Genomic DNA, 2,398 nt, shown 5'->3' on the forward strand with positions numbered 1-2,398 from the left:
AGGATGACCAAACTATGAGGAACAAGTCAGTAAGAAGCACACACACACACACACACACACACACACACACACACATGAACAAACAAGAATAATGTTGGAGGGATTGTCGCTCCACACCTAAAGATTTATTATAGAGCTATAATAATAAAAACAGTATTGTGTTGGCACAAACACAGCCATGTAGGTAAACAGAAAAAAAATAGAAAACATGAAATTAGAGTCATCTGATATTTGACAAGGTTATCAAAAATACATGCTGCAAAAAGAGCCTGCAGTTTCAACAAATGGTGCTGGGAAAACTGAATGCCCACATTTAGAAAAATGAAATTATATATAATTCAGAAGAAGAGAGACAGAGATAGACAGACATAGAGAGATACACAGTACAGAGATACAGAACAGAGAGAGAGAGAGAGAGAGAGAGAGAGAGAGAGAGAGAGAGAGAAGAGAGAGAAAGAGAGAGAGAGAAAGAGAGAAAGAGAGAGAGAGGGAGAGAGGGAGAGAGATCTTCAAAATTTCTTGTTAAAGGTCAACTAGAAACTCCACAAAATTTCCATTCAAAATTCTCCTCTCATTTGTTACCAACCATGTGTATAATCTAGAACAGGACATTTAAATCCTGCAACTCCTTCTGGTTTCCTCTCTCTATGGCATTCGTCTCATCACTTGGAACACTGTCTCCAGTTCCCACAACAAGTCCTTGTACTCTAACAATTCTTTCTTTCCATATTTAATGGAAAGGGCACCTTCTCAGAGAGGCCACATTTGGGTACCTAGTCCAAGTATGAAGTAAAGCCTTAACCTCTAAAATGCTTTTTGTTTTCTTCTTAGCAGTTATAAAACCTGAAATTATGTGTTTAGCCATATTCTCACTGGATAGCTGTTTCATCATCAGACTGGGAGATTTAGACTAGGTAATGTTGTATATTGTGTTCTCTGTCTCACCAAACACTAACAACTCACTTACTGCTGGGTACCCTTATGTAGATGGCAGTCAACTGTGAAAAGCTTCAGGGGGAAAACACCAAGATCAGTAACACTTATTTGTACATGTCTCTTTCAGTTCCACAAATAATCCAATAACAATTAATCTTTCATTCACACACACACACACACACACACACACACACACACACACACACGAAAGTAGGTACAGGGCTGAAGAAATGGCTCATTGGGTAAAAGCATTTGCCTTGCAAATCTGGTGACCAGAGTTAAATCCCTGAACCTGTATAAAGGTGAAAGGAGAGAATAAACTCCACAAAATTGTCCTTTGACCCCACACCTGCTATAGTCACACCATTACATACATTAGCCCTTCTCACCACACATACACATCATGTACACACACTGTGCATGTACACACACACACAAATAATTTTAAATGGATTCCATAAGGAGGGAATTCAGAAACTAAGCTATATATTCTTATCTTATCCACCTGAGTCCTCTTGGCAAGAAAGAATTAGATCTTCATTAATTACTAACTTCAACCACCCTTGCAGGCAACACTATCCAACTACAAACAAGGAGAACCTGGATTTCTCAGGAGTAAAACTGTCTTATCCTATGCCAGACTTGCCAAACTAGAAGTCTCATTATCCCAAAGCAGAAGAAATGTTACTTTAAGGAAAGATCAAAAGTAAGGGAAAGTGGCCCCATTCCCATATTGCCTACAGTTCCCCATGCTTCACCCAGACGGAAGTAGGGATTTGTCTCTGAAACATATAGAAATGCTTTCCACAAAAGTTGAGAAGCATCTCAGATGAAAAGTAGAAAAATGTAAATCTATGTGTATCCTCAGCACCTGGATTCCCCTCTCTACAAGTAGGATCTTCCCAACAAAATAGGAATAGAATTGCTTCTTCAGATTATCAGATGGACAAATTCCAATGTACTCACAAGCATTCACTCTCACACCTAATTGAGTAAAATTAAATCCATGTATTAAGGTTATATTGCAAGGCAGCAGCTGGTAAGATAACTTAATGAATAGAGGCCCTTCCAGCAAAGCTGACATCCTGAGTACCATCCCCAGGAGAACTGACTCCCACAAGATGTACTCTGACCTCCAAACATGTGCTGCATTGCAAAGGTAGTAGTGGATGAGCAACCTCTTACAAATCTAACCTGAACACACTCATATGAAACCAAACAAGCCCCATTATTAAATAGCATGCCATAAATAATCATATACATGGTATTTATTACCTTAACATAAAAGAGATGTTTATTATTGAAGAGAGCCAGTTTTCTCTAAGGGTATGGCCCCTGATAGGTCAACTACATTCTAGTGGGTAGCCCCGGATCTGGAAGTATAAGGAATTGCAGATTAAACTTGATAGTTTTTTTTTTTTTTAAGTCTTTTGGTTTTTGTTGTTGTTGTTTTGTTTTTGTT

Source organism: Mastomys coucha, chromosome X, assembly GCF_008632895.1.
Source record: "Mastomys coucha isolate ucsf_1 chromosome X, UCSF_Mcou_1, whole genome shotgun sequence".
NCBI lineage: Eukaryota > Metazoa > Chordata > Mammalia > Rodentia > Muridae > Mastomys > Mastomys coucha.